General features: G+C 40.5%; 1 protein-coding gene across 1 annotated transcript in view; it reads right to left on the bottom strand.

Moving 5' to 3' along the window:
- SLC7A6 (solute carrier family 7 member 6) overlaps positions 1–5890 on the bottom strand; it is a 30255-nt gene extending 24365 nt beyond the window's left edge. The window contains exon 1 of the mRNA XM_001374317.4: positions 5786–5890. The gene's annotated coding sequence lies outside the window, so the exon portion shown is untranslated. The remainder of the gene's footprint in view (positions 1–5785) is intronic.
- Between the last annotated feature and the right edge of the window lie 8929 nt (positions 5891–14819).

Genomic DNA, 14819 nt, shown 5'->3' with positions numbered 1-14819 from the left:
CTCTTTCCTAACAGCCAACTTGGAGACAAGTGGGTCATCAAGGTTGGAGAATATAGACAAGAATTTCACAAAGAAATTGCAGATACTCAAAACCTATGAAATGTTAAGACATAGAGCAAGTGGCTGTGTCTATTAAAAAAGGTGGTAATAACTACTAGGTTTGTACTCCAAAGAGATTTTTTTAAAGTTTGTACAAAGATATTTATAGTTGTGCTTTTTTGTCGTGGCAAAAAATTGGAAAATGAGGGAGTGTCCCTCAATTGGGGGCCAGCTGAACAAACTGTGGTATATGATGGTAATGGAATACTATTGTGCTATAAGGAATGATGAATTGCTTGATTTTTCTAAAAACTGGAAAGAGCTCCATGAACTGATGCAGAGTGAAATGAGCAGAATTAGGAAAAGATTGTACACAGAAACTGAAACATTGTGGAACCCACCGAATGTAATGAACTTGACTACTAATAGCAATGCAATGATCCAAAACAAACCGGAAGAATTTATAAGAATGCTATCCAAATACTATTATGCTGAAAGGAATAATGAACTAGAGGAATTCCATGTGAACTAGAATGACCTCCAGGAACTGATGCAGAGTGAAAGGAGCAGAACCAGGAGAATCTTATACACAGAGAGTAATAGACTTCTCTACTAGCAGCAGTGCAATCATCCAGGACAATTTTGAGGTACTTATGAGAAGGGCTGCTATCCACATCCAGAAAAAGAACTGTGGGAGCAGAAACACAGATAAAACGATTGTTTGATCACATGGTTTGATGGGGATATGATTGGGGATGTAGACTCTAAACGATCACCCTCATGTAAATATTAATAATATGCAAATAGATCTTGATCAATAAATGACTCATGTAAAACCCAGTGGAATTACTCATTGGCTGTGGGAGAGGGGTGGGAGGAAAGGAGGGAAAGAACATGAATCATGTAACCATGGAAAAATATTCTAACTGAATTAATTAAATAAAATTTTCAAATAAAAAAAGAATGCTATCCACATTGTAAAAAAGAACTGTGGGAAAAGAAACACAGAAGAAAAACATGATTGATTACTTGTTTATATGGGTATGGAATTTTAGGTTTTGGTTTTAAAAGATTACTCTATTACAAAAATGAATAATATGGAAATGGGCTTTGAGTGATAATACATGTATAACCCAGTGAAATTGCTTGTCAGGTATAGAAAAGGTGGAGGGGGAGGAAAAGGAGGGATCATGAATCATGTCACCATGGAAAAATACTTTAAAATAAATTTTATTAATTAAAAAAACATTTTTTAAAGGTGGTTGTACTTGCCACACTTTCAGCTGATATCCTGGAAGAGATCCCAAATATAAAAGCCTCATGCCAATGCTCCCCACCTCAACTGTCAACCAAAGTAGGAGTCGAAGGCCAACCAAGTCATAGAGTTTAATAAGTCCATAAGATACAGAGCCAAAAAGAGCTTTAGAAATCATCGTTAACAAGAGGCAATTCACTCCAGCCTCTATTAAGTCTCTGCTTTGGAAGGTGAGAAGACTACTCAACTTTCGTTTGAAGGAAGCTACAAAAGAACCAAGACTATACAAAGAGTAACTACTAACATCCCCTTATGTGGAATCTGTGGGTATTAAGATAGTGTTGAGAAAAGCTAGAGTGGAAGAGGTTCAGTTACTGTTAAGTTCCATCATTTACAATCAAACTAGAATTCCTTGCCTAAGAGGTACAAGGGGAAAAACTAGTTTAAGTGGTTCTACCAGTCCAAACTAATCTGCTAGCTTCAGAAACTGCATGATATTTACTATAAACTATTAGGTGAATAAAATATTATGTTAAGAAAAAAATTTACACAAATTTCTTAGACAAGTTTCTTTACCTTTGGGAAATAATTAGGAAAGCCTATGTACCTTCCAGGAATACTCATGGCAATATGACTTTAGGGCAGCAATAATAATCCAGCTACACTGCCACATGGGTAAGGGGGGGGAAGAGGGAAGCAGGAGTGTAGGAAGAAGTCAGTTGTACGGCTACTCACAAGGTTAAGTCAAGAAAAGAAAACAGGAATATCCAAGTAATGGTCTAACAACAATGTAGGGGGAGGGGTAACCTAACTGGAGCCTCGGGTATCAAACTGCAGCCAGAAGGTAAAGAAGTCAAAAGGAGGTAACTGAGAAAGAGGAAGTATTAATCAGTGTTTTCAGGACTAAAGAAAACTGAGTAAAAATACAAAAATAAAACTAACAATTTTTTAAATTAATAAACTATGAATTGTTTCCTATTCAACCACTCCCCATCTGAGAGCATTCCATCACCTTTCAGTTGTATACTTTTAGAACCATTTCAGTCAACCACTGAATCACTCAAGTATTCCTGAATTATACCCTGAGTCAAATAGTTCCAACACTATCATTCAACATATTATATCAGAAAAAACACTGTCCAGTGGCCAAACACACAGTAGGTGCCTTATTTAAACAGTGTCAGACTTTCTGCTATATTAACTGGTTTTTCAGAACTCTTTCCTCCTTCTCTCTTTAATTTTTTAATGTAAGAAGTGGTCCTAACTCTTTCTGTAGTGGCAAAGAACTGGAAACTAAGAAGGTACCCATCAAATCCAGAATGGCTCAACAAATTATAGTATTTGAATGTAATGAAATAATTGTGCTGTAAGATGAAAAGGGCAGTTTCAGAGGCACCTGGGAAGATGTATATGAACTAATGCAAAATGAGAATCACTTTGTGAGCAGAACTTAAACAATAGCACAGTAAAGATAAAGAACTCTGAAAATTTTAAGACTTCTGGATCAATGCAACAACCAATCGTGATTCCAGAGAGCTGATAATAAAGTTACCTACCTTAGTGACAGAGAGGTAACTGACATGGGGTACAGAATGAGATATTTTTGGAGCATGACCAATATGAGAATTAATTTGACAGAATTAATTTGAATATCTGTGACAAGTTTTCTTTTTCCTTTTATAATCTCTATGGAAAAGAAAGCAGAAGGGAGAAAAAATGTTTTAATTGAAAAAACAAAATTATTCAAAAAGTGATGGTCCTCTGAGAAGAATACAAGAGTTGTAAAAAAGAAAAATTGCAATAAATTTTTATTTTTAAATGTTGAATTGCATATGTTATCAGACCAAGTTCTACTTGTTGGCTCTGCTGAACTACTTTTTACCTCTCCTCTTTCTTTTTTATTCTTTGCTATGGGAAATGAACCTCTAGGAGGAAAAAATCTATTTGGATTTGAAGGTGATTTTTAAAAAGATATGAAATTAAAAATAAAGATAACCCAAAAACACATTAAGTCCAACTGAAATTAATTTAGAGTTAGGGCACCTAAGAAAAGTGGCTAAATTGTACCAAAGTGGTAGAGCACTTAATTCATATATTAAAATAGGAAGAATGTTCTCCCATTGATAGAAAAAAGAGATATACTATATTGAAGGAGTTTAATTGTTTTAACCAGCCCTGTAATTTCGATGGTATTAAGAATTCTTAGTGAAGAAACTCCCTCTATAAATACAGAGATGCAACAATTATATAATCTATAGCCTTTAAAAGTTGCTTGGTTAAATGATTTGCCCTGCTTCTAAAATCCAATTTGTTTCAGAAACAGGACTTAAATTAAGATCTTCCAGACTCCAAAGCCAGCTCTTTTATCATGAATGCCTCTTGATCAATTTATAAATAATTAAATTTACACAAATATGATATAAAGCATGGAAATTAAGAAGAATGTATAATGGGAACACAGTAAGCATAGAGAAAGCTAGAGATCTGTTCCACATAAAATTCTAGGGGGAAAAGAACTGAGGAAATGAAAGAACACTAATTTGAGTTTATTACATTCATGAGGAATTGAGGTGTTTGAAAATTTTCTTGGAAAAGAATAATAAACATGAAATGTACAAATACTACTCAAATAAAAAAACCTCTATAGATCAGAAGAAATAATAGATATAAAAGGACTCTGAAAATTGTTTTATGAATATTAGGTATTATTACAAAATTCATGGCTCCAGTAATCCAGATTTCAATTCTAAAAATTCACTTTTTTCCTTTTCTAAGAGCACAGCAGTAACAAATTCCAAATAACAGATTCCTTACTCTAATAGGCAGCTGCTCAGATCAAGGCAGCTCTAAGGTTCTCCAGCAACCCCTCAACTCTAATACCATATAATACTGCTGAGGGGGGTAAGAAGGAATTCAACAGCCATTATTATATGTTGAATAAAGACACTGGATTTATAAGTAGCAAGACTAAGATTGTTACTTCTGCTACTTATAGACTTTAGTGACCTAAGGCAAGTCGCTTCCTTTAAAAAAAAAAAAACCCTTACGTTGTCTTTGAATCAATATTGTGTGTTAGTTCCAAGGTAAACGTGCTGTAAGGGCTAAGCAACTTTAAGTGATTATATTAAATTAAAAGATTAAGTGACTTGCCCAGGGTCACAAAGCTAGAAAGTGTATACGGTCATATTTGAACCCAAGACTTTCTGTCTCTAAACCTGGCTCTCAATCTACTGGGCTACCCCAGCTCTCCCCCATTTCCTTTCTCTGGTCTTAGTTTACTCAACCATTAAATGGCTGTGGGGAAAGGGGAGGAGACTAGAAAGTCCCTAATGACCCTTCTACCCTAACATACTTTCTCCCTCCCCCTTTTAAAACACCCTTAACCCATTTTCTAGGAAAAGAAATATTTCTTACATGGGACCTGAAACACAGAGAAATCATAACCAGGCATACTTAAACCTAGCAAACCAAAAAACAAGAAGAAGAATAAAGGGGGAAGGGGCAGATGCTACTGGGGGGAGGGGAGTGTGGGGGTGTGAAAGAGACCTCCAGATGTCCAATGGGAAAAGAAGGAAGCACAAAAGTTCTCCCCGGGTAGCAATGTGAGGATTTCTTCGGCTTTGTTCTTTCTACCCAGATGAAGAACTAACTCCCAGCGATCCCAGCAACCTGTACCTGGCCTTCTCTGGGGCCAAAGACCCAGCTCCAACTGTGGAACCTAGCATCATCCCTCCCTTTTCCCCAGAGAAGCATCTCTTCGGGGCCCTAACTCGGCGTGACCCCGCTCTTTGGCCGCCTCGTGCGCTCTCCGCCGTGGCTAGGTGGAGGGGCTCCATCTGAACTCCCAATTCTGACTTCCCTTGGATAGCAGCTCCCGCCCCGGGAGTGGGTTGACAGCCCCGTGGCGAAGGCGCACAGGAGGGAAGGGAGTTAAAGAACTCCCCCCAACCACCCCTAGGCTCCGTTTTGGTTTGGTTCGCCCTCAGAGCTTCGTTCCGAGACTTAGCGACAATTTCTCCGAGCCACTACGGCCTTCGACTGGGGGCTCCCTGAGGACAGGACAGGCACCGCCTTCTGCCATGGTACCCCACCACTTAGTGCCGCATTTGGGGAGTAGTGGGAATTAATAGAAACCTGCGCCCCCTGATTCCCCTCAGCACCCACCCCGGCCCTCAAGTTATCTTGAGCGCCTCCCGATTCTCCTCGGCCACCCCATATTCTCAGAGTTCCCTGGGCCCCATATTCTCCTCAGCGCCCTAGATTGTCCTCAGTGGCCCCCCTCGGCCCTCAGATTCCCCTCAGCCCCCCCCCCCAGATTCTACTCAGCCTCCCTTCCCCAAGTCCCCTGGATGCCTCTGAGCCCCGCGACGACCACTGGGAGACCCTCGAATCTCCCCAACTCCGGCCAAGCCTCGGCTTTTCCTCTCCTCCAAGCCCCCTAGCCCTCCCCGATACTCCCTGGGCCCTTGCCCCAGTCCCCAGTCCCGTTACCTCCTCACGGCCCTGCTACCCGCAGGATGCTCCAGCCGCCTACACCACCTCCCCTCCTCACGCCGCCGCAGCCCCTCCTTCTTCCTCTCCAATATACACCCCCCCCCCCCGCCCCTAGCCGCGCGCGACGCGGCACGTGACCTCCGCTGCCGAGGGGGGCGGGGCGCAGGAAAGCACGTCGGCAGGTCCCCTTCCCCCTCCTCACCCCGCCGCCTGGCTCGCAACAGCTCACGGAGCCTCCACCCGGCTAAGCAGCAAGTTTGGCTTCCCTCCCAAAGACTCTACGGTGGACGCCCCTCAGCATGAGTACAGAGGAATAAAAGAACTCCCCACGTGCATCTCACTGGGGAGAGAAAATATCTCCCGGTCCTCCTACCACTGATTGGCTGATCTCCACGTGGTCCGGCAGCTACCCGAACCAGCAGCACCGGCGCCTCAGCCTCCCTGCCTAGATCCTCGCGGCTGTCCGCTTCTAGCTTCAGCCGCCTCGGGATGAAGGGAGGAAGAGGGGGGAACCTTGAATCGAGACTCCCGCCCTGCCCCCAGATTGGGGGATAAGGAGAGGCCTTTAGAGCTGCAGACAGCTCCTAATCCGGCCCCCTCTACTTGTCCTGGCTGAGCCCGAGACCCGGCGGAGACGGTCCGATACCTAGATCACCCAGGTTCTCAAGTGGCCAAATCCCGATTCAAACTCACGTCCTCGAACCCAGTACTAAGGCACTTTTCCGCAATTTGGGGTTTTATCTGACTTCAGTCCCGGCTCAACCCAGAGGTTTCCCAAAGCTTGGGGCTAAATCCTGGAGGGATCCTAGGAATGGAGAGGGTCTGACCTCATATCCAATTCCTCCGGAGATTTATTGGGGTTGGGGGGGCTTGGGAGGTTCAGTCTTCAGAGTAAGCATACCCTGGAGTTGGGGGGCGGGGGAGTGAACCTTCTTCTGGAAGTGTTTGAGGATGACTGCAGTGGAGGTATTCTAGGACGCTTTCATGTCCAGTGAGGTGAAGGTAAACCAATTGGTTTCCAAACAAAACTGATCTGGGCTTAAACTCTTCCCTAGAAGGGGCTTAGGTAAAAACTAGTAAACTTCCCGATGAGCCCAGAGGCAGTAGTTGGGGCATTTGGCCCGGAATGCTTGGCCCTTTTGTCTTCTCTTAGCAGCCATTTCTTCTTTCATGCTTTGGCATGAATTAGCTTTAGAGAAGGAATCAACAGGCTTTGACTTTGTTAGCTTCAAAGTCAGAAAAAAACCCTCCAGAAGACCAGCTAGGTGGTACAGTGGAAAGAATGCCAGGTCTGGGGAACAGGAGATCCTGGGTTCAAATGTAACCTTAGATACTTCCCTGTGTGACCCTGGGCAAGTCACTTAACCCCCATTGCCTAGCCCTTACTCCTCTTCTCCCTTGAAGCCAATCAATACACAGTATTGATTCTAAGACAGAAGGTTAGAAAAAGCATTGAGAGTTAGAAAAATATCATATTTGGAGTCAGAAGGTTGTCAGTACTTTGATTCTTGCTATATCTTTCCAGAAAAATTCCTTTGCAAAAAAAAAAAAGCTATTGATATAAATTAGTTATCAGTATTATTAAGGAGATATCAATGGGTTAAATTCTATTGGTGTGATAATCATTGATGATAGAGAGTCATGCCAAATGGTGGCTGAAGTCTATAACATTAAAGAACCCCACTCCCTCAGTCCCAGGGATACACCTACAACCCTGATGAAGAAATGTAGTCAGCCATACTCAATAGATGTTGTTCAGTCATGATCCCATTTGGGGTTTTATTGGTGGAGACAGTGGCTATTTCCTTCTTTGGCTCATTTGACAGATGAGGAAACTGAGGCAAACAGGGTGAAGTGACATGTCCAGGATCACACAGCTAATGTCTGAGGTCAGATTTGAACTCAAGAAGTTGAATCTTCCTGACTCAGGTCTAGCACTATCCACTATGTCACATAGCTGCCCTTTATATTGGTAGAGTAAATCCTAAATCTTGGTACTGAGGAAAATCAGCCTTTCATCAAGGGGACTTTATAAAGAATGCATTATCCCTAAGGAGAAGCTTTGATGACACTGGGAAAGCCCTTTAGTGTTGTCACTAAATCCTTACCTTTGCCCTAATTCTATACTTCAAACTCCTTCAACATTAGTCTCCATTCTTTTGCCTTCTCCAAATACAAAGGTAGTAATGCCAGCCCTCTACTTATGCCCTCAATCTTATCTCCTGCTCTACTGCCAACAAAATCTTCACTTGATCCTGCTATTCCCACAAGCTATTTTCCTATATTTCCTTTTCACAACCAAATTCATAGAAAAAAAAATCCTCCACTTCTCTCCTTCCTCACCTGCCATTCATTCTTCAGATTTTTGCAATCAGATTTTCACACACAACCCCCAAAACTGCAGTTCCCAAAGTCCCTAACCAGCTCTCATTGTTAAATTTAAGAATTTAGATTGCTAATTCCTAAGGTACCACCATCCTTCCAGTATCCCCTCCTCCCCACATATCTAATTAGTTGTCAGATCTTATCATTTCCACCTTTACAACATCTCTGGGCTCTAATTCCTTCTTTCTCTCTACAGTATTTGACACTATAGACCAGCCTCTCCCTCCAGTCTATTCTCTCCTACCTGGGTTTTCAGGACCCCGCTCTCTGCTAGTCTATCTATCTGACTACTTCTGAATCTCCTTTGGTGAACCTTTCAGAAAGAAAAAGAAAGGAAGGAAGGGAGAGAGAGAGGGAGGAAAAAAGAAATAAAGGAAGGAAGGAAGAAAGGAAAGGAAAGAAAGTTAGTTTCCTGGCTCTTCTCCCCCCTCCTAGAGCTGATAAGCAATTCCACTAGGTTATACACTTATTATCACTTGTAAAGATTAACTCCCCTGCCCATTTTTTAGATTTAATCACCAAAAGTGTAAACACCCCATTCACACTTGAGTGGGGGAGGTCTGTGACCCACTGTGCAACAGTGGGTGATGAATCAGAATCACACTGACTTCCCCCTGGGCAGACCTAAGCAAAGCTTCAACTGTAATTGGTAGATGTAAAAGTGGAGGAAGGCATAGGAAGTGATGCAAAAAAAGAAAGTGTCTTTAAAAGGGAATTACAACTTCCTGCTGGAGGTTCTGAGAGTTCTCGAGTTCTTCTTGCCTGGGACTTCTGATTGCTCTCATGCTTCAGAGTTCTGAGTTCAAGTTGGAGGCTGATGAAGAATCTGCTGGCTGGACCTGATACCTTAGACTTGATGAGACTGCCCTTGAATCTCTCCTTTTGGACTGACGTGTGGTGAATGAAAGAGCTGACTCCTTTCCTATATTTTCTGAAGAGACTAGCCTGAGGAGAGACTTATCCTCTTGAGAGAGGTTGCCTGCATCTCCAGGTCCTCGGCTACAAGGGCCAAGGCCTCTCTGGCTAAGAACTAAACTCCCCTACCTGTTTTTGAGCCAGGGGTCAGAGCAAAATACTTAATGCTTAGGCTAGATATCTTACCCTATCCTCTCCCTCATTTTCTTACTTTCACTCTTTCTATATTTTGTAAATAAATCATAAATAAATCTCTTTGGAATTAATTAAATTCCTCATGACCCTATTCTTAAATAATCCAGTCCAACCTTTTATAAAAAAAAACAAAAACCCTTTTCTCCCCTTTACACACTCAAAACCAATTTCCATATTATTCATTTGTGTAATAGTCATCTTTTAAAAACAAATCCCCAAATCCTATACCCATATAAACAAGTGAAAAATCATATATTTTTCTTCTGCATTTCTATTCCCACAGTTCTATCTCTCAATATGGACGGCATTCTTTCTCATAAGTCCTTTGGGATTGTTCTGAATCATTGCACTACTATTAGCAAAGTTGATTACATTTGGTTGTGCTACAATATTTCATTTACTATATATAATGTTCTCCTGGTTCTGGTCATTTCACTCTGCATCAGTTCATCGAGGTCTTCCCAGTTTCTATAGAAATCAAGTAATTCATCATTCCTTATAGCACAATTGTATTCCATCACCATCATATGCCACAATTTGTTCAACCATTCCCCAATCAAGGGACACCCCCTCATTTTCCAATTTTTTACCACCACAAAAAAATATGGCTATAAATATTTTTACATAAACTTTTTTTAATCTTTGAGGTACAAACCTAGTAGTACTATTTTATTGCTGAATCAAAAGCCATGCATTCTTTTAAAGCCCTTTGGGCATAATAGTAAATTGCTTTCCAGAATGGTTGGATCATTTCACAACTCCACCAGCAATGCATTAGTGTCCCAATTTTGTCATAACCTCTCCAATATTTACTAATTTCCTTTACTGCCATACCGACCAATCAGCTAGATGGGAGTTGGTACCTCAGAGTTGTTTTCATTTGCATTTCTCTCATTAGAAGGGATTTAGAACACTTTTTCATGTGATTATTGATAATTTTTATTTCTTCATCTCAAAACTGCCTATTCATATCCATTGACCATTTGTCACTTGGGGAATGGCTTGATTTCTTATACATTTGACTTAGTTCCTTATAAATTTGAGATTTTGTCAGAGAATTTCATTATAAAAAAATTTTCCCTGTTTATTGCTTCCCTTCTAATTTTGGTTGCATTGGTTTTGTTCACACAAAAACTTTTAAATTTAATGTAATCAAAATTATTCATTTATATCTTGTAATATTCTGTCTCTTGCTTGGTCTTAAATTCTTCACTTTCCCATAGATCAGACAGGTATACAATTCTATGTTCAGCTAATTTACTTACCATTTTGAATTTATCTTGGTATAGGATGTGAAATATTGATCTAAACCTAATTTTTCCAATTATCCCAGCAGTTTTTGTCAAATAGTGGGTTCTTGTCCCAAAAGCTGAGATCTTTGGGTTTATCAAATACTAGCTTGCTGAGGTCATTTACCCCAAGTCTGTTCCATTGATCCTTCCTTCTATCTCTTAGCCAATACAATATTGTTTTGATGATCACTACTTTATAATACAGTTTAAGATCTGGTACTGCTAGGCAACCTTCCTTCATTCACATTTTCTTTCATTAGGTCCCTTGATATTCTTGAGATTTTTTTCTTCCAGATGAATTTTATTATATTTTTTTCTAGTTCAATAAAAAATATTTTTGGTAACTTAATAGGTATGGAGCTATTGGAGTCAATTAATTTAAGTAGAATGGTCATTTTTATTATATTAGCTCATCCTACCCATGAGCAATTAATGTTTTTCCAGTTGTTTAGATCTAGTTTTATTTGTGAAAAATGTTTTGTAGTTGTGTTCATATAATTCCTGAGTTTGTCTTGACAAATAGATTCCCAAATAGGGCCTTATATCATGAATATCAATGCTTACTACCTGTCTTTCAAGTTGTCTTCGACATGAGAGGCCTGTGGCTCGGTCTTGTTAGGTTTAGATTTTTGTCTTTTTTGAAGTGCTTTTAAAAGAGTGGCATGGAAGGATAGTCAGAGGTTTCAGCTTCTGCTGCTCCTAAGCTGCCATCTTGACTTCACCCCCTCCTTTCTACATTTTCTAAGTGAACCTCATCTCTATTGATAGGATTATGGATCATCTCTATTGGATGTATTAGAAGGGGAACTTGACCTATGGTTCCACCAATAATTAAGATTAGCAATAATTTTAGATTATTGCCTGGGGCAATCTACTAATATCTATTAAGTGACTTGCCCAGGGTCACACAACTAACATGAGTCAGAATCAGGACTTGAACCCACATCTTTCTGTCTCTAATATATGACCCCCAACTCTATCTCTCTAGTTCTCATCTCTCTTATGAGTGCCAGTCCCTCATCCATTTTACCTGCTGGACAGCTCCACCTGGATGTTATCTGAAACTCTACATGTCCTACATTGAATTCCTTAGGTTCAAACACAACAAAAACCTCTTCCTAGCTTCCCTCTTTCTGCTTAATACTTTACCACCCTTTCAGCCACCCAGGTTCAGAAGCTGAGAATCATTCTGCATTCTTTAATCCTCCTAAACCCCCACATCTAATCCATTGCAAAGTTTTGTCCTGTCTCCATGGCACCTATCTCATTCTTTTCACTCACACAACCAGTGCCTTAGTTCAAGCTTCCATTACTTCTTGCTTGGACTATAGCAATAGCCCCAAACTGGTCTTTTTCCTTTCAAGCCTATTCTCTGCACAGCTGCCAAATTGAGTACAGGTTTGCCATGTGACTAGATGGTTCAAGAAACTTGGGGGGCTCCCTATCCATAGGACAGATACTATCTTTTGCCTGTTTTTGTGCCCCCAGTGTTTAGCACACTGCCTGGTACATAAAAGGTATTTTATAAATGTTGATTGATTGATTAAGGAAACATTCATGGTGTGCTAAAGCCAGCTCCTATCTGCTCTCCAGTAGATTATTAGGGGCAGCTAGGTGACTCAGTAGACCGAGATATAGGCCTAGAGATGGGAGGTCCTGGGTTCAAAACTAGCCTCAGACACTTCTGTATCTAGCTATGTAATTCTGGGCAAGTCACTTAGCCCCCAGTGCCTCGCCTTTACTACTCTCCTGCCTTGCAACTGTATAATTGTACATCTGTTACCCTAAAAACTTCATTACTCAGGAGCCCACTAGTTGACTTCCTGTCGTTACATACTTCCTATAGACAGAGGGATAAATTTAGTGAGGTTCCTGGTCTTGGGCTCTTTGCTTCCTGGATTTTGACTAATCCAGTTTGCTGGTCAGCCCCCACCCCTACCCCCAACCCAGCTGCTTTAGTTTGAGAGACTTAGCTAGGGACTCTTGGCTGAGAAGAGATAAGCCACTTCTCAGGCCCATCTTTTTGAGCCAGGATTCCTTGCTGCTGCCTCTGGCATTGCTGCTGCTGATCCAGCCTCCTCCTTATCCTCCTGCTCCTGCTTGCTTCTGCTGCTGTCACTATTCCTGTTGCTGTTGCTGGTTGCTGCTGCTGAGTCTTTGAGAACACACAAGCTGAGAGTCCTTGGACTGCTCTCCAGGCAGCTGGTAAAAACCAGGGTGTGTTTCCCATAGGCAGTAATTAGCCTCCTAACTCCTTGTCCATGTGTCAGGGGAAGCAAGCTATTCCCTAGCCTTTTACCCCAAGGGGGAAGGGGAAGGAAGGTTACTCTTCCAAACAGGAAGTAAAATTGCAATCATGGCTCACTCTATGAAAGAGTAATACATTGCCTATTTCAAACAGCTTCCAGTTTTAGGATATTTTCCTGGGTGCACTGGTTCTTGCGATTATCTTGCCTCAAATTCAGGAGAGAAATTCATCTCCCTACAACCCCTTGCCATTTGGGCCTGCCCAGTTTCTAAGATACATCCAATTTGATATTCCTCCACACCACATTCAGTGAGGAATTCTCACTCACTATGAGAGATCCCAGAAGTGTGACAAAAGGGATCTAAATGGATTGGGAAGGAACTTTAAAGAGTCTGGAGGTTAAATTTTTAGACCTTTACAGACTCCATTGTTTGTTTGTTTGTTTTTAATTGTATTTAGAATATTATTCCTTGGTTATAAGAATCATATCCTTTCCTTCCCTCTCCTCCCCTCACCCTTCCCATGGCCAATGTGCAATTCCACTGGGTGTTAACATATGTCCTTGATCAGAACCTATTTCCATATTGTTGATGTTTGCACTAGGATGTTCATTTAGAGTCTATATCCCCAATCATATGCCCCTTGACCCATGTGATCAAGTAGTTGTTTTTCTTCCATGTTTCTACTCCCACAGTTTTTCCTCTGAATGTGGATAGTGTTCTTTCTCGTAGATCCCTCTGGGTTTTTCAGGATCACTGCATTGCCACTAATGGAGAAGTCCATTACATTCGGTTGTACCACAGTGTATCAGTCTCTGTGTATAATGTTCTGCTGGTTCTGCTCCTTTCACTCTGCATCAATTCCTGGAGGTCATTCCAGTTGACATCAGACTCCATTATTTTATGAAAGTCTCTGTATCTTATTGTATTTTGCTGATTGTCTGCTTTAAGATTTAATTTTGTTGTTTTAAGTTCATATATTAATCTGATCAGTATTATTCTGTTACATTGAATCATTATAATCTACTGTGTTTTAGCCATAGATATATTCTGTTACATTTCCCCAATAACTATACAGAGCAAAATAGCACTTTAAAAGCCTATAAGAAATCTTTTCTTCCATTTTTCCTTTCTTAAATTGTCACATAGATGATGGATGGACTCTGTCAACCTGATGAACAACCTTTGGAGAATTTATTATAGAACTGGAAAATATGGAGAATTAATTATGGAATTAATGAGCTAAATATCTCAAATTTATTTTAAAGGGTCTTCAGACATGATTTTTAGATAACTTGTGGGGGTTTTTTTCAATACCTCTGACTGATCATCTTGCCTGCCTCTGAATTATTTGTAACAAGAGGTAAAGGGTCCATTTAGTAGCTGAAGTGAAGTGCAATTATAATCCCCACCTCCACATTTGTAAAAATGTAAACAGATGAGACATATCACAGTCTTAGACCAGAGGAGCTGGGAAGTTGTTCCTAAGGTGTGGTACCTCTGGATGGCTCCCAAGAGGGAGCATCTCCCATTTGTAACTCTTCAGCTTTCTCTACCCTTCCACCAGAATGATCTAGATTATTGGTGACATTTTTAGACCCAACATCAACAATACAGAGGTTTGTGTCTTTTCTAGACTCCTCTGCCACATTTTGTAATGATGATGATAATAGATTTTTTTCTTAAAATATCTCAGCCAAGGTTGAAAGATTTATTACATATGGAAAACTTGTGACAAATACCCATGAGTTCATAGGTGGTTTTTTTTTTATGTCATACAGGAACTCATGTGAAATATGATAGTGGGTTTGTTTGCTATTGTAATTAACTGGGCTATTGTGAATTTTGGTATTTCTTAAATGTGCATTACCTGTTGTATTGCTGTTCTTTATAAAAAACTGTTACTTTGTGAAAATCATTTGCACTCACACAGTGATTCATGGCCAAGTTTGAAAAGGAAATGGATCTCATTTTGGGGTGAGAAACCTTTGTATTCT

Source organism: Monodelphis domestica, chromosome 1 (genome assembly GCF_027887165.1).
Source record: "Monodelphis domestica isolate mMonDom1 chromosome 1, mMonDom1.pri, whole genome shotgun sequence".
Lineage (NCBI taxonomy): Eukaryota > Metazoa > Chordata > Mammalia > Didelphimorphia > Didelphidae > Monodelphis > Monodelphis domestica.
Note: the sequence above shows the minus strand (reverse complement) of the source record. Positions and strands in the feature narration are given on the sequence as shown.